General features: G+C 42.5%; 1 protein-coding gene across 2 annotated transcripts in view; it reads right to left on the reverse strand.

The window, feature by feature from the left end:
* GPR19 (G protein-coupled receptor 19) overlaps nucleotides 1-23,153 on the reverse strand; it is a 36,458-nt gene extending 13,305 nt beyond the window's left edge. Inside the window, exons 1-3 of one of the 2 annotated variants that reach the window (XM_011223369.3) lie at nucleotides 22,774-23,153; nucleotides 22,340-22,425; nucleotides 10,965-11,121 (exon numbers count right to left, since the gene is read on the reverse strand). The gene's annotated coding sequence lies outside the window, so the exon portion shown is untranslated. The remainder of the gene's footprint in view (nucleotides 1-10,964; nucleotides 11,122-22,339; nucleotides 22,426-22,773) is intronic. The other variant, XM_019798308.2, reaches the window with a different exon arrangement.
* Between the last annotated feature and the right edge of the window lie 251 nt (nucleotides 23,154-23,404).

The raw sequence follows: 23,404 nt of genomic DNA on the forward strand, positions 1-23,404 counted from the left end.
GGAATGACAGGTGACTGGTTGGTCACCTAATGGCCATTCCCAACTTCTCCCTTGTCCTCCTCTCTCAAGAGGCTGAAAAGGCCAGATAACCACCTCCCACCATCCCTTGCAGCTAGGGATGTTCACATCTGCTTCTGGCACTGAGACAAGAGGAAATCTCTAGGAGGGTGTTGGGAAGCTCTTGGGAAAATGTTTCTTTCTTGGTAAGAGGAAAGAGGCACGCAGAGAGTGTTCTCTTGTGGGCATGACTGCCCCTTGCTTCTTACCTTGGTAAACCGTCATGTGAAGATGTCAGGGCACTGGGTGGTATCTTAGAAGGTCAAGGGAAGTCCTGAGACTCACAAAGATACTACCCAGTGTCCTGACACGGTGGTGCTGCTAGAACAGACATAACTAGACTTACTAAATAAGCAATATGTTACGGCTTTAAGCCACTTTGAGTTTTCTGTTATTTGCCTCTAAAATCATCCCAACTGATGCAGGGTCTTATTTCAGATGGAGTGGCCAGAGAAGGGTTCTCTGAAGAAGTGATACTAGAGCTGAAACTCCAGTGGTGGGAAGCCAGCCATGTGAAAATAAGAAGAGCATTCTGGGCAGAAGCAACTTGTGCAAAGACCCTGGGGCAGGAATAAGCTTGCTGTGTAGCTAGAGAAGATGAATGTGGAAGAAAACGGTGCCTGATATAATCAGAAAGGTAGGCAGGGGATCTGATTACATGGCATTGTAGGGCACACAGGTCTTAGTCCTACTGCAGTGAAATCCATTTCAGGTTTAATGCAAAGGAGTGATAGGAATATGACCTGATTTATGTTTTAAAAATCCAACTTTAACTGCTGTGTAGGTGGCTAAGAGAAGTGGGGGCACCAGTTAAGAGGCTATTACAATAACGTAAGTAAGTGATAATGACGGCTTAGACCTAGTAGCAATGTAGGTGGAGAAAAGTAGATGGATACTGAATATTTTGGGGGACAGTCAACAAGATTTGTTGATGTGTGACAGGGTTTGGGGATAGGGATAACTCCCTAGGTTTGAGGGTCTGGGATGGGGGGAGAAAGTCTGGGGAGCTGGAAATCAATAATTCTATTTTGCATGAGTTGCATTCTTATTAGATACCCAAGTAGAGATATCCAGTTGGCAGATGAATATTAAAGTTTGGAAAAATGTCTATTCATATTCTTTGCCCATTTTCATTAATTCATTCATCATTCCATAAATACAATTTAGGATCATACCCTGTGCCAGAATGTACTGCGCTAAGAACCATGTATACAGTGGCTAATAAAACTGTGTCCCTACCTTCATGAAGATCACGGTCTAATTCCAACCACACTGTGGAGGGATGAGAAGAGTAATAAAGAAGTACAAATAAAAACAGTAAGTTGTAATGAGTTCTGTGAAAGAAAAGAGCAGAGCATGGCAGAAGGGCCCGCTTGGGGGCTGGATGGTCAGGGAAGCAGTGGAAGCAGCAGGAGCCAAGACAGAGAAGAACAGGGCCATCTATGGTAGACTTTCTAGGGCTCCTGCGGCAGACAGACGATAGGACAAGGAAACCGAGTCACCAAGCTGCCTTGGATCCCCAGCCACCTTTCAGATCCTGAACAATGTTTCAGACTCCTTAGGCCTGGCCTTAGTACTTGTGATAAGCTGTTTTCCTTGAGGCAACTCAGACTTCTCTGCAGTCCAAAGAACCTATCACATGGTGGGGGGCAGGGCAGGAAAGAGGAAAAAAAGGGGTAAGCGGGGCCTGGAGGGATGAAGTGCCTCTGGGAACTTCCTTGCTCTCTTGTACCAGATGGGTTCCCCTATTCTGCCATTGCACTCCACACTATGTCCCCACTGGGTCATTTAAGCAGGGAGCAAAGAATGCCTTTGTTTCTGCTTAGAAGAGGAAGGAAGCAGGGGAAAAGGAGGTCTGACTCACTCACCTGCAGGCCACTGCTCCATGGAGTCAGTGCTGTCCATTGGTAACTGCAACTGGAAGACTCCACCACAACGTAGAGGCAAGATAAGTCATGGGGGTATTGATTTGTGCTGTGCTCCTTGCTGATTCTTTCCTATTCCCTTCTGAGTATGAACCCAGACCCTAAATGCTGCCTTGTCTTGGAGGAGAGTTGTATCACTGGGCCCAAGACAACGCTGTTTCCTTGGCTTTCTTTTTCTGGAGGCTGAGCTCTCTGAGAGGATTTCTACAGGGCGTAGGAGGGAGAAACAAGGATGTCTGAACCAGGATGTGGCTGTGGCCCCTGGAGTCATGCAAAAGGCAGGCCTGAATGGTCACAAGAGATCTTTTTGGGGATGATGAAAAGGTTCTGAAATTCGATTATGGTGGTGGTTGTGCAACTCTGTAAATATAACAAAAATCACCACGTTGTACACTTAATACGAGTGGATGTTATGCTGTATGAATAGAGCTGTTTAAAAAAAAAGAAAGATGGGGCGCCTGGGTGGCACAGCGGTTAAGCGTCTGCCTTCGGCTCAGGGCGTGATCCCGGCGTTGTGGGATCGAGCCCCACATCAGGCTCCTCTGCTATGAGCCTGCTTCTTCCTCTCCCACTCCCCCTGCTTGTGTTCCCTCTCTCGCTGGCTGTCTCTATCTCTGTCAAATAAATAAATTAAATCTTTTTAAAAAAAAAGAAAGAAAGAAAAAGGTAGGCCTGGGACCCTTGCCTCACTTCTCCACTGCACTCCAGGTGACAAGTGGTAATGGAGGAGTGCAGGTAGGGGGCTGGATCCAAGGCACGGAGTTCCTAGCAAGGAGTACAGTCCACTGACCCGGGGAGGTACCAAAGCCGCAGACCTCCCAGCTTTCAAGGACACACACCAGCTCAGACCATAATTACATCTCTGCTATGATCAGAGGAGATCCAAGACTAGAGGGACCACCCCATACATTTTGCTGGGTTTACAAGCCCCAGGACCTAGGAAGAGGAAGAGTCCCAGAAATGTTTGTCACCAACTTTCCCATTAGCCTGGGAGGATGGAGCCTTGCCGCTATTTAAGGAAGTAATGTACGTAGTAGGCAGAATGGCCCCCTAAAGATGTCCATGCTACACAGCAAAAGGGACTCTGCATATATAATTAAAGTTATGAAACTTAAAATGGGAAGGTTATGCTGGATTATCCAGGAAGGCACAAACTAATGAGCCCTTAAAAACAGAGGATCCTCTCTGGTTAGAAGCAGAGATGAGGCAAAAGAAGTCAGAGAATGATTCCAAGCATGAGAAGGAGCTGACATGCTGGCTCTGAGATACAGAGGCTCACGTGCAAGAACCAGGGAGAGGCCACTAGGAGTTACAGATGGCCTCCAACTGACAGCCATCAAGAAAATGTGACCCTAGTCCTACAACCACAAGGCACTGGATTCTGCAAACCACTGTAAAGAGCCTGGAAGGGGAATCATCCTCTAAAAAGGAACACAGTCCTGCCAACACCTTGACCTCAGCCTTATGAGACTCAAAGCAGAGAAATCAGCCAACCCATCCAGACTTCCGACCTGCAGAATGGTGACATAAGAAATACTGTTATCTTGGGGCACCTGGGTGGCTGAGTCGTTAAGCGTTTGCCTTCGGCTCAGGTCATAACCCCAGAGTCCTGGGATTGAGCCCCACATTGGGCTCCCTGTTCAGCGGGAAGCCTGCTTCTCCCTCTCATACTCCCCCTGCTTGTGTTCCCTCTCTTGCTGTGTCTCTCTCTGTCAAATAAATAAAATCTTAAAATAAAAAAAAAAAAAAGAATAGCTGTTATCTTAAGCCACTAATTTTGTGCTAACTTGTTCTGCAGTAATAGAAACTAATTCAATATAGCCATTTCTTGGATAATTCAGCGTGAACATTAAAATTCACACCAGCCATCCTATCACTTTCCACTACCCCACCAGTATCTAGATGATCAGAAACCTTGACGAGATTGGACAGTGTAGTGCTTTCTGGTTTACCTTAAACATGGGACTGGGGGCTAATTCTGAATATAAGCACCGAACAGCAAGACAAGAGAAACAGGTGTTATTTTTATATCACAGTAAGGACCTTAAGTAAATCAACCTTTCGGAATCTCCGTTTCCATGGCTATAATATAAATGAGTTGGTCTAGATGATTTCTGAGGTCCTTTTAGTGTTATGAACTAAAATTGATAGGTAGACATTGTGATGAACAACACACGTTTGTTTAATTTATAACTCACTACTTTCACATGGCAGAGAGCTCATCCCAAGAATGCATTCTGACGGGAGGAGAGGGAAGCTGGTTAGGGCTGCTGGGGCTTCTGTGAGCTTCTGAGATCCAAGATCAACAGTATGGGTCTCCAAAAGAGGGATGAATTTCTCCTACAGGCCAGGTAAGCACCCCCCACCCCAAAAATTTTCCTGGAAGTGCCAACAATCTCTTACTGAAGATTCCCTGCAAGAAGTGGTCTGGTCAAAGAGGACTTGACACCTGTGTCTCTCTTCCTTTCTATCTACAACCAAGCTTCAGAGGGGAGAGACACTTACTAGAACCCCTGGCTGTCTTCTACCAATTTCCCACACCTCTCTTCCCAGTAAGGAGTCTTTCAAATTCGGAAGGAGACAGTTTGGCCAAGGGATCTGTACCTCCCCAAATTCAATTTAATTCATTACCACAGACATTTTTTGAATACCTGCTGTGCGTGCACTGAGTCTAAAGTAGAGGCAAACAGTTGTTTTGGAGGTTAGCATTCAGTTTCATCTTCAAGCTCGGATTTCAGTATCAACATCTCTAGTTGTGCAACTTCAACAAGAAAGAAGTGAGGAGGCAAAGACCAGATGCATCACACTCAAAGCAAAAAACTATACAGTAGGTACAGTTTATAGCAATTTGAAAAGAAGGTGAAGTTTTCATTAAGCACAGGGTACAAACACTAAACAGAGAGTTACTAAGAACTTTGTTTCTCAGAAGCATTTATATTCTGTCTTACATCAAATTCACAGCAACACTCAGGGTAAATTTGATCTGAACCACTGTCTTCAATCAGGGTGTTCTAATAAAGCAAACCTTTAAGTTCATGAACCAAAAGTTAGATTTGAATTTACATTAATGTGCATTTTTCATGGACAAATTATGCAACTGTATGTAGTCAGCTGTCATTGAAAATATGTTGAATGTCTATTTGCATGTTTCACATGGTTAATATATATATTTAGTACCATTTATTTTTAGATATCTTGTAAGTTAAAATGATACTATCATCTCTCAGTGCTTCTTACTTTAATCCCCTCTGCGCATCAGTCATGGTTGACCCAAATCACCAACATCAGCCATTTTTAGCCTTTCTTCCTTAGAGAAAGATGTGACAAATGTGTTCATACATGTGACACACTCCTACAGATATATCCAGAATTACGTGCAACTCTAGGAGCTGACCTGTATCATTAACAGAATCCTCAACCTAAGAAACCATGTGGAGAAGAAAATAATTATGTAGATATCCTTAACTTTATTCTAATTAATTAAAAAAAAAATCACTAGCAAATCTTGGTATTTGATTAATTAGCAAGCAATTATTTGCAACAGACATCCTTTCTTTGGGACATATTTGGACACCATGGTTGATAAGCATTGCCCTGCTATACTGTAAGTGTACACCTGAAATCTGAATTCTTTTTAAAGACTTATTAATGTATTTGAGAGAGAGCACGCACGAGCTGGGGTAGGGGCAGAAGGAGAGGGAGAATCAAAAGCAGACTCCCCATTGAGTGCGGAGACTGAAGCGGGGGCTCTCAGGACCCTGAGATCATGAACCTGCGGTGAAATCAAGAGTCGGACACTTAACAGACTGAGCCATCCTGGTGTCCCTGAAATCTGAATTCTTGAAGGCTAAGGGTGCCTGTCACAGAGAACTGAGGAAGAGGCAGTAAGAGAGAGAAATATGGTTATTTTTTCCAACTGGGCAATGGTGGGACAGCATAAACCTGTTATAAAAGTCTACTAAGGAGCATTTTTCTGGAAGTAACTAATCTCCTACCAATGGTCTATAAAGCCACTGATATTCCAGAAGGTTTCATAGGCTGCACCCAAACCTGAAGGTGTGTTTCCTTCTCTAGATGTGGAAGAAAATAACTTCTGCACATTTTAAATATGAAGAGGCTATATAATGCAGTGATTGGAAGCATGGGCTCTTAGAGCTGTGGTTCTCAGGTCATTTTGCCTCCCAGGGGACATTTGGCAATGTCTGAAGACATTCTTGATGTCACACCCAGGGGAGGAGAGTGTTACTGACATCCGGTAGGTAGAGGCCAGGGACGCTGCTAAACATTCTACAATAAAGTCGGCCAGTCCCCCACAGCACAGATTTGGCTGGCCCCAAATACCAATAGTGCTGTGGCTGAGAAACCCTCCTGTAAATCAACCTGTCTGGGTTCCAGATCACTTAATATCTGTGTAGCCTCTATCAAGTTACTCAACATCTTTGTCCTTATTGTCTTTACCAATGAAATTAGGATAATAATGGTACCCACTTTATTGATTTGTTGTGAGAATAAAATAAATGACGCAAGAAAGAAGCTAAGAACAATGGCTGAAAAAAAGCCAGTGCTCGATAAATGTTTACTTTTGTTATCTCTGGATGTATTGAAAAAGACTGAGAAAGAAATATACCAAAATTTTAACAGTGGCTGTTTCTAGGTGGCAAGATAATGACTGATTTTTTCTTTTTTTTTTTTTAAGATTTTATTTATTTATTTATTTGTCAGAGAGAGAGAGAGAGCTCAAGCAGGGGGAGCAGGGGGAGCAGGAGGCAGAGGGAGAAGCATACTCCCTGCTGACCAGGGAGCCCGACGTGGGACTCGATCCTAGGATGCTGGGATTATGACCTATGCCAAAGGCAGACGCTTAACCGACTGAGGCACCCAGGTGTCCCGATTTTTATTTTCATTACACTTCTTTTATTTTTTTTTAAAGATTTTTATTTATTTGAGAGCAAGAGAGCAGGCGAGTGGGGAGGGGCAGAGAAGGAGGGATAAAGAATCTGAAGCAGACTCCCCACTGAGCATGGAGATCAACGTGCAACATGCAGCTCAATTCCACAACCATGAGGTCATGACCTGAGATGAAACCAAGAGTCAGACGCTTAACTGACTGAACCACCTAGGTGCCCCTATTTTTCATTACACTTCTATATTTTTCTTCATTTCCCAAATTTTCTAGAACTGTATTTATATTAGACTAATATCCAAAAACATATATATTTTTAAAGAATGCAGAGGAAAGAACTTTGTGATAGAGAGGAGAGAGCACAGAATTCAGATCCTGGCTCTATTTGCTGCGTGGGACTTCAGGCAGGTTAGTTAATGTCTCTGAGCTTCAGTTTCCTGATCAGAAATTGGGGCTAATAACCTATATCACAGAGTCTCTAACAACATTACACATGACAGACATCCAGTGCCTGGGAAAGCATGCCGAATGACAGGCTCCATGAGATGATCGCTTTAAACGTTTAGCGAGGGAAAACAACTCCATAAACAGGAAAATACATTCATTACAGTAGCTCTCTTTTACTTTTGAAACTGTCCTCTTGGAGAGACCACCTCTCAGCTTGTGCCATTTTTTGCCTTGGTTCACAAAGGCGCAGCTGTGTCCATATTCTGGTTCTTCTGTCCATTGCTTCCTCCTTCCCGACGTACACATACGCAAGTGACTATGCCTGAAAGGCAGGACCTAGGCCTCACTTTCTCATATCTGTCCCCCATGCTCGCTGCCCCCTTCCTGTCTCCTCTTTCATTCTGGCCTCCAAGTTGAAAGCACACTTGGCAAGGCCCCTCCATAAGAGGACACCTCTCTACTTTCTGTTTGATCTTCTCCTGTTCAGCTGGTTGCGTGAAGCTGACAGATTCAAGAGAGATGAGCAGGAACCCCGGAGAGGCTTCCAGACCTAAGCCTGCAGAGGACACCTGTCCCGCTTCTCTGAGGAGCCCTGCATGAGTGTGGTGGGCATGCAGCTCATGCCCGGCCATACTGGGCTGTCAGTAGGGCTTGTTTGCTTGCTTGCTTGCTTTTTCTTGAAAATATTTAAATTTTGTTTTGTTTTATTATGTCATGTTAGTCACCATACAACACCTCACTAGTTCCTCTGCACAACTCACTCAGCAGGTAACACTGGAGGCAAGGCGGATGAGTGGATAGGAGTCAAGGACCCACACCTTATCTACAAACCCTAGTCTTCCTTTCCTTCATGACTTAATTAGGTGGGAATAATAGAACAGGTTATGTTTGTGAATACTATCAAGAGAGATGACTATTTCATTTTTTATTTTTATTTTTTACCATAATCTCTACACCCAATGTGGGGCTTGGACTCATGACCGTGAGATCAAGAGTTGCACATGAGCTCCGAGAGAGGACTATTTTAACCCCAGTTAGCCTGCTAACTTGAATTCAAATCCTAAGCAACCTTTCCAGATACCCTGAGACAATCTTTCGCACTCAAGTCCTAGCTGCCATGGTTTGGGAAAGCAGCCAGGCTCCAATCTACTCTGACACTAATGATTCCAGGGTTCTCTGGGAAGGAGTCCTACAGTCCTGTGAGCTCCCGGTTCAGCATTCTGAGGACTGGGAGCCACAGCTGATTAGGAGAGGCCTGCCTGGGGCAGGAACTGACCTCAACACTTTCAGTCTCAACCCAAGGTGAACAATTTCAGTGTTGGGAGATGGTGCCAGGCAAACGCCAGAAGAAAATGAGACTGTTAGGGTGCCTCTATATCCAGATATAAGTAAAAATACCAGAAGAACTTCATTCTAAAGATAAATAAAATGTCAGGGGGATTTGTAATCCCCAGGAAAGAATTCATGGATACTTCTTGAACTCTAATGTGCTACTGCTCCAAAGTCAGTCTGACTAGCATATATAAATTTCAGACATAATTTTGGCAGCTGTGAAGGTCTCTCCCACTGCACATGCACCTCTTCACTGTCCTCCCTATGAGCACATGCCAAACAAAGTAGGGATGGGCCCCTACACAGGTCCCAGCAGAATGCTTTCAGAGCTCTTACAAGTGGATATCAAGAGCCTACCATAAACCAGGCCTGGTGCAAAGTACCAGAAACCCAACAATGGAAGATATGGTCCCTTCACTCAAGAAGCTCACTTCAGGTGACTATAATAGTGTAAACATGGTACTTGTCCCAGGGAAACAGAGATTCCAGCAGAGATTCAGAGCTTAATATAAAGAACTAAAAGTTCAGTATTGTAGGGGACACAACCACTCTTCAAAGTATTCTTCAGTGAAACCCTGAAGGGAAAGGCCTCATTTAGTAAAGAATTTCACAATTTTAGATTTCTATCCCTTTTCTTCCTCCTTACATCTTTAACCTAGTAGTTTCCCTTAGTTTTCCCATAGCATGTAAGAATGAGATCAGTCATCATTTATTGTCAAGAGCCGGAAGGGAAACTACACAGACCAGAAGGAATAAATCTTTATATTTCAAAAATTTCTAGAGTTAAGAAAAAACTTCCTCTTTTTCCCTTAAAAACCTAAAATAATTTGCAAAGACAGTAATCTAGTCCCTTGAAGTATGGTAATATTATTTTAAAGCAACAAATCTAGTCCGTTTGACACCATAGCTTGTATTCATAATTTTTAAAAGTTTTTAATCTATTTATTTTATTTTGAAAACCAAGTAAGTGCTTTTTAAAAATAGTATGTTTAGGCTGGTATTGTTACTAGGTTCAGAGGATGAAAGAATGTTAAGTTCAATTAAAAAAAAAATCAACCATGATGTAATTCTAGATTTCTTTTTTGCCTTTGGACATCATTTGGTCACCATAGTAACACAGTATTTTACTACCAGATATCTATACAGCACAAAGGGAAGAGAAGAACAGGCAATTACTTACTGGGTTATTTGGGGGGAACAGACGGTGACTATCGGGATAATTTAAGATTACATATAGATTCCAATGGGGATCTGTTTCAGCCAGGCAAGTTGATTTGATCTTCTAGTAGCATCAGCTGATCAAAATTTGTAGCCAAATCAACTGTTGACATCATTTGAAATAACACAAGCAGGGAAGAAGTTAAAATCATGGACTCTGGGGTCAAGTTTCTTGGGTCCAAATCCTGTTTTTAGAATTTGTTAGCTGTGTGATCTTGGAAATGTTTCCTAACTTCTCTGTGCCTTAGATTCTTCATTACCAAAATGTGAGTACTAATACCTCTCCCAGAAGATTATTATAAGGACTAAATGACTGATGATTTGTGCTTATAATGATGTCTCGCACACAGCAAGAACTTTGTAAGTATTTGTTAAAAATGAAATAAAATTTAAATTTGCTAGCTTCCCTCTTTGTGCTGGGTAGAAATGGTCAAAGATACCAAGATTTGAGTACATCGCAGATTATTTTAACCTGTAACTTTGGAAAATTCCTTTGAGAACTTCCTGGGAGCCTTCTTGATAGCTATTCTATAAGATTTGAAAGTCAGTTGCACTCTACAATCCCAAACCAGAGATGGAAATAATCATAAGCTCTCCCGGTATGAGGAACATTAGAAGGAAGACAATTGCACAGCACAAAGAAACAGCACGCCTGCCCACTCAGGCTCCCTAAGCCACTGCCAATCTCCTCTGGGAACATGGGCACAGAATAAGCAACTGAAAAGGGAGAAAACAAGATTTTATTGCAGTGACAATGAAATTTAGTTGATTTCAGTAATATTATTTGTTTCCTCTTTCCAGGACTCAAAGAAAAAAAAATCATTTTCATCAATTAGTGCTTTGTTTTATTAATTATCACTATACACAATTTCCATCAGTTTTTCTTCAACAGGCACTTACTCTGGTGAATCACTCATTTTACAGAACTATCTAGGCATCTTTTCTAGACCTGTATCAAATCTGAAGCCCCCTAACTAAATCTCAGCCAGGACAAAAAATCTCCAAATTGCCTGGAAAAAAGAAGGTATCATGTCCTATAAGCCAAAGATCAGCCGCGATACCACGGGATCCCTAGCACATACCTTCATCTGGACTTGATTTCAGAGATGGTCTCCTTGGGTCTTCTCGGTCAGGAATAGCCCCTGCATAGGAGTTTGGAGAATGCCATACACCACCAGGAAAGCTTGGGAGCACATTCATTTCTGTCCTCTGCCTTCCCCTTGGCTCATAGCCTGCTTCCTGGTAGGAAGACAAGATGACGCTGTGCTGGGTTGACTGTTAAACCATCTTCCCGCCCCCAGCCCCACTCTCTTGGTGCCCCTCCCTTCTCCTTTCCAAGGCTCTGGAATGTGTCACATGGGAAATGGATCATGTGGCTCAAGGGGAGAATGTGGCCATCTTCTATCTCCCCTCCCCCACTTTTCCTTTCAGGAGCAAAGCAGCAGAAATCTCTGACCTGATTGGCTCTGACCAAAAATCTCCATATGAAAAGGAGAAAATTCAACCAAACCTCCAGCCTTCTCCACTTTTCTTTTTTGTTTTATTTTTCATCTGAACATTTTATTCTGACATTCAGAGTTGCCTGGTAGGGAGGAAAATGATACTTTCTTCCCAGTCTCTCTCTCTTTCTTTCTTATCATCAACACCCTAACGTGACAAGGTGTTCCCTCACTCTCCTCTGGAGCCCCCTTAGCACGTCTGAGACAACTGAGTGTTCAGCACCAAGGACAGCATTACACCCCCTTCAGCGCTCATTAAAGCCATTTGTCTATTTCACTCTCAGGTAAATAAAAATATTTTAAAAATATTTCTCTGAGGTCTTATGTCTAAATATAAGTCAGGCCATATAATTAGGGCTCTGACTTCCCCTACTATCAACTTATTGCTACCTTATAAATATAAACATAATTCTTACATATCATTAAACCCAAAGACCATACCATGCCTACCTACCACCCAGCCCCCATCCTACCACCCATCCCCACCCCTCAGATATGCTCCATGTTTTGGGGGGAGGGGAAATTCTCATAACATAGTTTACTATATGCCCATATATCTATGCTTATGGACAAAAACCAAAACACAGAAACACATAGGATTTGTGTGTGTGTGTGTCCAAGATGTGCTTAGCCCCATTCCTAGGCCTCAGGCAGGGCTGAATTAGAGAGGCAGGGAGGGAGACTGGTAGAAGCTGTTTTGTGCAGGGTCTATCCTGCTTTGCTGACGTCCCTGTTGCCATGGTGCTAGGTAACTACTGAAGGGGATGATTTCTTTCAGAACCGGTCACCATGGGACCCTGCTGACTAAAGAAAGGGAGAGGGAAAAGGACTGAATTGCTGAGGAGGACTTTCAATTAGCACTTTCAGAGCCAAATTTACCTAATGGGTCCTTTCCTTACTGAATTGTTGCTGACCCTAAATCTTAAAAGGATTCTGGAAATTAGTATGGACACTGCAATGGTCACTCCCTCTATATTCCACTGCTTCTTTCCCCTAAAAATCTAATTAGGTGCAACTGAATGAAAATGCCAGCTTCACAGAATGACTGTGGAGTGCCATCCCAGAGTAGGGGGGAAGGACACAGGAACCGATTTCTCTTCACGTTGGGGCTTCTGACTTTTATGAAGCCATTCATCCAAATCCCAACAGCCTTAATTGGGAGATACTTCAGACTGCTGACACAAGGAATAATTTGTGACTCTTTACAATGTTATGGGAGAGAGGACAAACGTGTTAATGTGAGTTGCTGGATTATTTTGAATAAAAATAAATTTGACTAGTTTAAGGTCAATCCTTTGGAACAGAAGTTGGACTACCCCAAATCAGGAATTTAAGCTAGTTCTGCGTTTGTCTCATTAGGCTGCCATAGAACTGATTGTTTCTAACTCAGAGTCCTTACCATGGCAATTCTAAATATTTATTCTGGGGGACAGAAATACTTTCCACGTGCAGGAATGCAAATTCTGTAAAAAAAAAATAAAATAAAAGAGGTTGCACAGGGGAGCTGCAGTATAATTTCAAGAAATCAAAGTTCCTTCCTGGCTCAATATTCACAGCTCGAGACATATTTACTTCCTTTATTTTAGAAGAATCAGGTTAATTCCAGTTTTTCTATATCAGACTCACAGAGAATTTCAACTCTGCTAATTCTGATACTTGCTGGGTACTATAACAAACTCTCCTGTTTTATAGATGAGACTGAGGCTTCCAGAGGATAAGGAATGTGCTCCGAACTGCAGAGCTAGTGTGGGAACAAGGCTTTGGAACTATTTAATCTGATTCCAGAGCAGGCACACTATACTACACTATTCTGCATCGTGAATAATGGACTAGGCTAAAATAACTTGTCAAATGTAATGTGATGTGATTCACTACTCAGGGCCTCCGACAGGAGAAATCAAAAAGATTGCTTCAAATTACTTGAGACCAAAAAAAAAAAAAAAAAAAAACCAAATTATTCATTCCTTTTAGGATGACTGCATGTGTACATCATAGCTTAATGATTAAATAGTAATAATTCTTCTAGGAATCATAATCCAGAATATTATTAAGGATTTTTATAAAACATGTGGTGTAATATACTAATTCTGCTTAAAAAATCTTAAATTTGTAATCACCCAACTTGTTCCTGGTCATTTGGAAGAAAAGAAAAGGACAGTGTCTTCCATCCAAACTCCTAAAACTCCACAATACTTGTAATTGGGGTAATATTTTGAAAATGATTTATGTGATTTTTTTTCCCTCCTTTGCCTGGGAATCAATTTGCCTTGGAAATAGGGAGTGTGGCACTGTTTCAAGTTACAAAAGGAGTGGAAAGAAAGAATGAATTAATATATTCAGCTTCTGAAATTCAAAACAGGAGTGTGCAGCAAGACAAAAGCCTTGAAATCCAGGCTGTTCTTTTGAAAGTCATTCTTGAAATTCCTTTATTTATGCCCTTACTTGTCATCAACCAAACATGGGAGAATTTGCTTAGTGTTTGGTGCTCTAGAGAGGTCTTCAGACTGGGGCAGACAAAAACTTTCCAAGAGGTCCAAGAGCATGCAGACAGTTTTATGGGAACTAATTTCTAGATCCTCAACTTCCACAAGTACGCTTTCTAAAGCTGATCTTCCTGAAAACCTGTGTAGTCAGGATGTCATACGGATTCTCGGTTCTCACCTACTAGTTTTCCTTCCATTTTACCATAGAACGGTGAACTCTCACCCACCTTTACCTCAAACCCTACAGTGGTGCACTGCCTGAATTTAAAAAGCTCCTGGGAACTGAAGGAACAACTAGAAATATTGGGGATGCTCTTGAGGTACTAGTGACCAGCCTCAATAATTAACAAATTCTTTTAAAAATCATGAGTTTTCTGATTGCTTTCAACAAAATTGAAAGCAAACCACTACCCAACTGGCTACCAAGAAAGTCATTAAAATAGTTTTCTTAAAAGAAAGCTCTTTCTACAGAAGAATACCAGCTAATGAATGCACAGTATAATAGCTAGGGCACCATTTTGTAGCCCCCAATGAAATAACCTATTCAGACAAGGGCTAAAATGGGTATTCAAACTCTCAAATGAAAAGTTGTTGAGAACAAGTTGTTTGTAGAGTATTTGCAAACTGCAAAGGGAAATGTATCCTTTTCCATGGTGAGACTGGAAAGGGGTAGGAGCCACCATCTTAACCAGGTGACCAAATTTTAGCATCACCAGTAGTGAGACAACCTGAAATCATGTGCCAAACGTGAAACCATGTGACCTACCCAACACTACTAATCAAGTATTCTTTCTAAAAAATGTTTAACCTGAGTCTAATCAAACCTCTACGCATAATGTCTAGTTTTTCTTAAAAGAGCAGGGGTTGGAGAAAAAGTTATAAGACATTATGAGGAAATAATCAGCCAAATTGAGAATACAGACTATTCTACAAGAGGACTCGTCTGGACTTATCAAAAAGTCAATGTCATGGGGCACCTAGGTGGCTCTGTTGGTTAAGTGTCTGACTCTTGATTTCAGCTCAGGTCATGATCTCAGGGTCATGAGATCAAGCCCCATGTCAGGCTCCACACTGGGCATGGAGCCTGCTTAAGATTCTCTCTCCCTTTCCCTCTGTCCACCCCCCTCACGGCTCACATGCTCTCTCTAAAACAATAAATAATAATAATAAGTCAATGTCATGAAATAAAAATTTAAAAGGTGTGCTGTTTGCAACGTGTGCTGTTACAGATTCAAGGAGATGAAAGACCACAACATAGGATTTGCTGAGATGCTGACTGGGGAGGGAGAGAGAATGGATATAAAGTAGCTACAAAATATTTTTGGGACAGGGGCACCTGCGTGGCTCAGTCATTAAGTGTCTGCCTTCGGCTCAGGGAGTGATCCCGGCGTTACAGGATCGAGCCCCACATCAGGCTCCTCTGCTGAGAGCCTGCTTCTTCCTCTCCCACTCCCCCTGCTTGTGTTCCCTCTCTCACTGGCTGTCTCTCTCCGTCAAATAAATAAATAAAATCTTTTTAAAAATAAATAAATAAATAAAATTTTAAAAAAAGAAGAAAAATATTTTTGGGACAATTTAGGAAATTTGCATTGTGAAATGGATATTAGATGATACCACAGAATTGTTATTTAAATTAGGTGGGAGAAAGGAATTGTGGTTTATGGGAGAATTTTCTTGTTCTTAGGAAATGCTGACATATTCAGGATGAAGTGTCAAGACAAATGCAAGTTGCCCTCAAACCATTCAACAACAAGAAAATACATGTATGTACATATACAGAAAGGGCAAGTAAGTATGCCAAAACATTAACAACTGGTGAATCTAGGTGAAAAGTGTATGGGTGCTTATTGTACTCATCTTTAAACATTGTCAGCTGAATGAAAAAGTAATAAATACTGCCCTATGGTAGAACAAGGACATGGCACAGGGAGTCTGTCCCTTTCCAGCTCTGGTTTAACGAGAAAGAGAGATAAAGGAGACTAAAGCTGTCAGAAAACCAGGCCTGACCCCCTTCTAGGCCAAAGTTGGATTTGAATGTATTCATTTTCTACCGTGGCTATAACAAATTACCACAAACTTAGTGGCTTAAAACAACACAAATGTATCATCTTACAGTTTTGTAGGTTAGAAATCCGACATGGGTCTCACTGGGCTAAAATCATGGTGATGGCATGGCTGCATTCCTTTCTGGAAGCTACAGAGATTTACTTCCTTGCCTTTTCCAGCCACCCATATTCCTTGGCTCATAGTCCCCTTACTCCATCTTTAAAACCAACAGCTTTGTACCTCTCTAACCATTACTCCATAGTCACATCTGCCTTTGACTCTGGCCTCAGACTAGAAAGGTTCTTTCAAGGACCCATGTCATTAGATTGTGCCCACCCAGATAATCCAGGGTAATTTCCCCTCTCAAGGCCCTTAACTTAATCATATCTACAAAGTCCCTACAAAGTCCCTTTTATTTTGTAAGGTAACATATTCATGGGTTCCAGGGATTGGGACTTGGATATCACTACGGGGCCCTTATTCTGCATGCCAGTGAGTTACCTCCATGTTGAGAGGATCTCTGCCTTTGCTCCTCTTTTGGGATGACTGCCCAGGCCCCTCATACCTCACTCTGCACTTTCCATGGCTGTCTGGGCCAATGGCAAGTTTCCAACAGTGTAGTCAGAGAGAGAGAGAGAGCGCAGTCAACTATCCTAAGCTGTTCCTGTTCCCTTCAAGCATGGATGGCATGGGTGCTAACACCAGGGGGGCTGCCATGGCTAGGTGAGGTGACTCCACAGCAGGGACCAAGGGGAAGCTGAGTCTGCAAGAGGAAGGAGCCAATACTCCCTGGAAGATTTGCCTACAGCCAAAAACGGGCCATGAATTCTCCAACTGCAGGCTTCAGCATCACAGACCAGCAAGCTCCCCAGCAATCAGGCCAACAAGGGGTATCTTGCCAGAAAACTGCCACTACATACTCTAGGTCCAGAATGAAGCCAGGGGATACCATATCTCTCAGGAATTCCACAACGATGTGTACATTATTGCTCTCCACCCCCCATATAAATGGATGTTATCTTTAGAGAAGATGCCGGACCTCCTTGGGAGGCATTATGAAACATGAAACATTTTTATCCAAAGGAGACTATACTACTTAAAGGAATTGTTTAAATAATGAAATTGAACTATATTCAAAACTGAATTAGACACTTAGTTTTGGGTTTTTTTCCTGTAACCTAATAATTGTGGTGGGGTTTTGTGTGTGTGTGTTTGTGTGTATGTGTGTGTAGTGGTGGTTTTAAAATATGTCCACAAATCCTTTGATATGCCTCCCTTCAAATAGTGATATATAATACCACTCTCCTTGAATGTGGGCCTTACTTAGTAGCCTATTTCCAGTGAAGAAAATGTGGCAGAAGGGATTCTGTGTGCCAGATCATAATAAGGATAGTTTCTGCCTGGCTCTCTAACATCTTGGATTACTCATTCTGGGAGAAGCCAGCCACCATGTCAGAAGGACATTCAAGCCATCTTGTGAAGGGGCCCACATATGGAAAACAGGCCTCTCACCAACCAGCACCAAAGAGCAACCAGCTGAGTGAGTCACCATGGCAGCAGATCCTCCAGCCCTTATCAGGTGACTACAGCCCTTGTCAACATCAGAACTGCAACTATGTTGCCAGACCCTAAGTCAGAACTGCCAGCTAAGCTGCTCCCATATTCCTGACACACGAAATCATGAGATAATGTTTATTATTGTTTTAAGTTAGTAAGTGTTAGGGTACTTCGCGGTTTTTTTTTTTAATACATTTTATTTATCTGAGAGACAGAGCATGAGGGGTGGGGGCCGATGGAGAGGGAGCAGCAGACTCCCCACTGAGCAGAGAACGCAACGTGGGACTCGATCCCAGGACCCTGGGATCATGACCTGAACCGAAGGCAGACGCTAAACCAACTGAGCCACCCAGGCACCCCAGTTTTAGGTTATTCTGTTATGCAGTAATAGATAACTAATACACAGGTGAAAACTCTAGGAAAAAAAAACAAGACACCCACTCTTTCTAGGCGTAGTTGAGCTGTAATAAGTGAAATAAGTGTCCCTGGTAAATATGTGTGTTCCTTATGTGGAAGGTATGTGGTTTCATGAGGCCAGACATTACAAAGGGGAGAACACAATTAGCCACTCGATAGCGTTGTCTGGGGGGAAGAAAGCTTAGTAGGTAGAAGAAGATTATAAAGACTCAGAAGAACTGTACAGAACTCTAGAACAGGAAGATGGACCTAAGATAGGGCTGAAATAAGGGACCAGAAAGCTGTGGGAGCCAAGCCAGCCACTGACTCTGTCTCTTTCTCTATGAGGCTACAATGCCTATTGTCTCCTAATCCCTCTTCATCAGCTACATTCACCTGCTTCTCTTTTGATATCAGCTTATCCTGCTTTACACTGCATTACTGGCCCCCAAAGGCTGACCCCAACAGGCCGAGTTAGCTCTGAAACGTACATGAGCTGACAACTTCAATGCTCCTACCACAGTAACCCAATCTCAATTAAAAACTGAACCACCATATGATCCAGCAATCCCATTCCTGGGAATATCTCTAAAGGAAATAAAATCAATAGCTTGAAGAGATATCTGCATCCCATGTTCATCGCATCATTCACAGTAGCCAAGATATGGAAATAGTCACTTAACAAACACTTACTGTTAAAAGATGAATGGATAAAGGAAATATGATACACACATAGAGACAAATATTATTCAGCCTTTAAAAAGAAGGAAATCCTTCCATTTGTGACAACATGGATGAACCTGGAGGACATTATACTAAGTGAAATAAGCCAAATAGAAAGACAAATCCTGCAAGATCTCACTTATATGTGGAATCTAAACAAGTCAAATTCATCATAACTGTGAGTAAAACAGTGGTTACTGGGCCTGGGGGTAGGAGGAAATAGGGAGATTCTGGTCAAAGGGAACAAACTTTCTTTATAAGATATAGAAGTTCTGGAACCTGATACACAGCATGGTGACCATAGTTAACAATAATGTATTGCATATTTGAAATTTGCTAAGATAGAGTTCATGTGTTCTTACCACACACACACAAATGTAACTATGTGATATGGATATACTAATTTGCTTGATAATGGTAATAATTTCACAATGTATATGCATATCAAAACACCACACTGTACACCTTAAATATATACAATTTTTATTTGTCAATCATATTTCAGTAAAGCTGGGGACAAATACCTGACCCAGTCTCTCAATGCTCTGATCTATATTCTTAGGAGGCAGAGTCTGTTTGACTCAGCCTAAGTCAGATACACAGCTGGATCCAATCAGTTGTAGGCAGCGGGGTGGAAAGGAGCTCCCATACTACCCTCTCAGCACTCTCTGACTGGCAAATTTTATAAAAGGACAGGGCAAGGAAAGGGAGGAAATGATTGATAGAGGAAATGACTGGCATCTCAGTGTGTGTGTATGTGTTTTTACAATTCCATTAACTTTCCATGGGTGAACCCAACACCCCACTCTAAACTCATAATACCTGTGGCCTCCAGCTCACCTCTATTTTAATCACCCACCTGGCTATGCACACCCTTCATTCTGCTTGCAGCTCTCCCACACATACACTATGCTGTTTCCATAGCTGAGACTTGACACACGGTGTCCTCTGCCCTGTCCACCTTGGGAACATCTATTCCTCTCTCAAATCCTGCTGGGTTTCATCTTGTGTGTGGTTCTCTGCTCCTTTACCCTCTCCCCCTCCAAAATAAGTTACTCATATCTTCCTTTTTACTATAATACTTCTTTAATTCTCACACATTACTTCTGTGGTTATATATATTATATTGCATTGTGTTCATAAATTCTTATAGGAAGAATGTCATCCAGTTCATCCTTATACCTCTAGGATTAAAAAAAACAAAGAAGGTGCTCAACAGTAATGTTCCAGCATACGGAATAAACTGGATTTTGGGGACTAACTTAAGGCAACTTAATTTTTACTTTCCACTGTCCCTGTGAAAACACTCTGTAGGGGTTGGTTCTTCTCCCATCCCTGAATGAAAACTTGGGCAGTCCCATTCCTGTTTCTGGTCACTTTAGTTAAGAAAAGTGAGTAACTAAAATATCCAGTTCTGTATAATAGTCACAGTTTGCTGACAAAAGCCTAACTGAAAGGCTTTCCCCCTCCTCCCAGTTTGTGCCTGCTACAGAGGGAAGCTTACATTTAGGGAAAAAGTGTGGCCACTTTTCTGACTTGTTTGTCTAACAGCACTCCAGTAACTCCATTCAGATATCCTCTGTGAGACCCCTTTACCAGTCTTCATCTTTACTTTTTATGCCCTTGACATGGGTGAGAGTTCAAGAATAGTCTAATCAGTTCTCACCCTCCTATAAACTGCAAGAGTCCTACACAGCGGTCTGTTTGTGGTATTTCTTGTCATAGAACCTCAGGCAGCCACAACAACCCTGATAGATTTCATTGTCAATGGCCTGCTGCACATGCTTTCCCACAAGCACCTTCCCACTAGAGAGGAACACCCACATACATACACTTCAGTGATGCCATGATGCCCCTCCCCAATCAACAGAGCAGAGCCAGTTGTAAAAGGTTGCCGCACCCCTCTACGGACATCAGACCAAGATTCACCACATGGTAAAGCAATAAAGACATCATCATCTGTGTTGCCTGCTAGCTCAAAGGATCAACTTGGGAGGCTCAAAGTCCTCCATCTCTACAGTAAGGCCCTTATACTCCTGGGGCCTGTATTAATGACCTCATCACTTGCCTTTCCCAAATCCGGATGCTTACCACATTCTTATCATAATGGTCTCTTTTCCTGAATATAGCTCACTATGCCCTACTCATCTGCCCATCTCAACCACTAGCCTTCATTCCTCTAGGAATTTTTCAAATATATAACTATACAGACGGTCTTAAACCACAGATCTAATTTTCTTCTCCATCTTCTAGGGGAACTCATTTTTTTTTAAAGATTTTATTTAGGGGCGCCTGGGTGACTCAGTTGGTTCTGCGTCTGTGTTCAGCTCAGGTCATGATCTCAGGGTCCTAGGACTGAGTCCCACATCAGAGTCCCTGCTCAGCGGGGAGTATGCTTCTCCCACTGCCTCTGTCAGTCTGCCTGCTTGTACTCTCTGTCTCTCTCAAATAAATAAAATCTTTTTTAAGAGAGAGAAAGATAGCGAGCAAGCACAAGCAGGGGTGGGGAGAGGCTCCCTGGGGCCCTGGGATCATGACCTGAGCTAAAGGCAGACGCTTAACCGACTGAGCCACCTTGGCATGCTAGAGGGAACTCTTAAAGCAGTGGTTCTAACTTCAGTAGCAAAATGAAGAGCTTTAAAAAATACGGACGTCCAGGCTCCACTGTCAGAGATTCTGACTTAACTGATCTAGGGGGAAGCCTGGGCATTTTTCAAAACCTTCCCAGGTAATTCTAATGTGAAGGTAAGGTAGAGAACCTGTCTTAAACACAGGTGGCTCTATGCTACACAGAGCTTCCATATCTGAGGGGTAGTTGGCATGCAGAAATGTGGGAGACTCAGGGAAGAAACTTTCATTTGTTGATCATAAATTATACATCAAGTTCTATGTAGTAACTCATGCAGCCTTCTAAACAGTACCTCATTTCATCTTTACAATCATCCTATGAGGTAGGCACTGTTATCCTTATTTTACAAAGAGGGAAACTGAGGCACAGGGAAGTCACACAGAGTTAACTGGCATAACCAACCAAGGCAAACCCAAGGTCTGATTCCCAATTCCACACACCTTCTGTGACACCATATTGAGATGTCATCTACAGCTAGATGATCCCACTTCCTAAAACAAGACATGCAGGCTTTATCCCAGAAATCCTATTCTATTGCATCCACGAATTTTTTTTCTGGAACATTTTCCCATTAATGGCACACACAGAGCCCAGCTACTAGGCTGTACTTTAGGCTGCTAAAATGCTCCAAGGGAGAACTTTTGATAGGGGACTACCAAGTCTTTATTGAAGTACTGCCATTTTATAATTCATACCTGGATCCTTTGTCCATCATTGCTAACTTAAATCCTGTGGCTTTCTATATTTAGTTTTTCTTACAGATGAAGCTATACTACTTACCTACAATCCACTGCTTTGGTGGGCTAGTAAAATTATGTACTCCATCCCTCTTCTGCCTTGTACTCCAGACGGTACACAAAGAATCAACATATAGTGGCTAAGCTGCATAACACTGCTGCCAGTATCAAGATGGACTCTAATACCTAGTGAACTGGGAAGCTAGAACTAGAAGTATGTTTTTTATAATGCACCAGTGGTATGTCTAAGGGACTTCGTAGCTAAATTCCACCATTTCACGCCACGAAATCCACATTTGAATTCCACCATTTCACGCCACAAAATCCACGTTTCATTCTGGCTGAGGTATAGGGCGGGCAGGAGGTGGCAGGAACCAGGGGACTTACTGGGAGAGAGCACTTCAGGTGTCTGAGTGGTACCTTTCAGATGTTGCAGGACAAAATCCAATGCTTGTGCAGGTGTCCCATGTATCCTGCAAAAGAGATAAGATTAGTCATTTCTCTCAAGACAGTTCCCAAATTCCTGACTTCTGTGACCTTAAACCATTTTTTCTAATCCTAACCTCAGCCCTTGTTCAGGACTACGGCTTCTAGAATCCTCCTTGTTCCCCTCATGCAGGGACTTCCCAATTTTCACCTTACAAATCATGGCCTAATCATTTCTACCTTTCTGTTTACAAGCATGCATAGGTTCACACTATTTTAAGGAACTTTTTCTATTGCCAACGGTTGTCTTTCTAGTCTCACCTCTCCCGTGTGCTGTAGTTACTGCCTTCATTTATCTCTCAAATTATCCTACCTTCTCCTTCCCACCGCATTACCTTAGTTCAGCACAGTCTCCCTGAGTCTCCAGTGAGAAAAAAAAATCATGGCCCCCTCAGATTTATTTCTTTAAGTCGCTCCCCGAGTTATCTCTCCAAACACTTCAAAGTCATCATCCTCATTTTAAAACCCGGATTCGCTCTCCCACCCCCACTCCTTTACTGCTGGATTCTCTGAAACTTCCTCTCACACAGAATTCACGGTCAATATATATGAACGGAAAGAAGGGACGACCATGAAGTCATGCAGTTGTGACTGCAAAGTCTCGAAGAATGTAGTGTTGTGTGCTTGAATCCCTCAGACCTTTCTGGAGTGCCAGGTTTGGTCTACTATTAACACCACAGAAAGTTTCAAAACTTTTTCGCGCTAAAAAGGCTTAGTCAGGGGCATGCGCACACGTACCCTCCGAGGTTCCGCTTTCTGCTCGGGCAGATCTCGCGTGGTTTGGGGAAGCCTCAAGGCTGGGAAATTTTTTGTGGCGTTGTGCGGCCTTGCCCCACCCCCCAACCCCCCAACCCGGGTGGATTTGTGCTGTAAACAAATAAAGGAAAGCAGGGCTCCGCGGCGAGGACGATTGAGGCTGGTATAACCAGCCCACACGCTAGCCGCAGTTCTTCGGGGACGAGGAAT

This window comes from Ailuropoda melanoleuca, chromosome 16 (genome assembly GCF_002007445.2).
Source record: "Ailuropoda melanoleuca isolate Jingjing chromosome 16, ASM200744v2, whole genome shotgun sequence".
NCBI classification, from domain to species: domain Eukaryota; kingdom Metazoa; phylum Chordata; class Mammalia; order Carnivora; family Ursidae; genus Ailuropoda; species Ailuropoda melanoleuca.